This window comes from Schistocerca nitens, chromosome 9 (genome assembly GCF_023898315.1).
Source record: "Schistocerca nitens isolate TAMUIC-IGC-003100 chromosome 9, iqSchNite1.1, whole genome shotgun sequence".
Lineage (NCBI taxonomy): Eukaryota > Metazoa > Arthropoda > Insecta > Orthoptera > Acrididae > Schistocerca > Schistocerca nitens.
Window position 1 is genome coordinate 134519668 of NC_064622.1, and position 595 is coordinate 134520262.

The 595-nt window shown below is 42.4% G+C and overlaps 1 non-coding gene across 1 annotated transcript; it reads right to left on the minus strand.

The window, feature by feature from the left end:
* Window positions 1–265: 265 nt before the first annotated feature.
* Trnad-guc (transfer RNA aspartic acid (anticodon GUC)) lies at window positions 266–337 on the minus strand. The gene has a single exon. It is a non-coding gene; the product is annotated as a tRNA-Asp (tRNA).
* Window positions 338–595: the final 258 nt, after the last annotated feature.

Below are 595 nucleotides of genomic sequence, written 5' to 3' on the forward strand. Positions count from 1 at the left end.
ACCTTTTTTTATTTTAATCTCATTTCGTTCACTTTCGTTCGTTGCATCTGCTCGGGGCGGACGTCGTAAGACATCCGTTTAAGTTCGTTGTTGATCGATTAACTCAGTTTTTTATTACAGAGGGCAGTTAACCCTCTGACCGAACACACTGAGCTACCGTGCCGGCTATTATTTTTGCAGCAAGTATACTCCTAGATGGCAAAGTTAACGCTCTTCCGCCCCACAAGCGCAACACTCGAACAGGTTTGTGAGATAAAAACCGCGTCTCCCCGGCGGGGAATCGAACCCCGGTCTCCCGCGGGACAGGCGGGGATACTAACCACTATACTACCGAGGATGCGCGGCGTTTCGTCGAAGTACAATAGGAAATAAAAATTACCGTTGCTCTTCATTACGAAAAAGCCGTTAGTGAGAATGAATTTCCTTGCTATCGCCTTGTTTGGTTTAATTAATTAATAGAATATGAATCAATTGGTATAAAGAATGCTTTTTCCAAACTTTCTTTTATAGAAAGTCTGCTATCAAGACATGCTTTTGTTCAATTACTTTATTTATGACTGATCGTTTCTAAAACTGAAGACACTTGTCCGTGGTC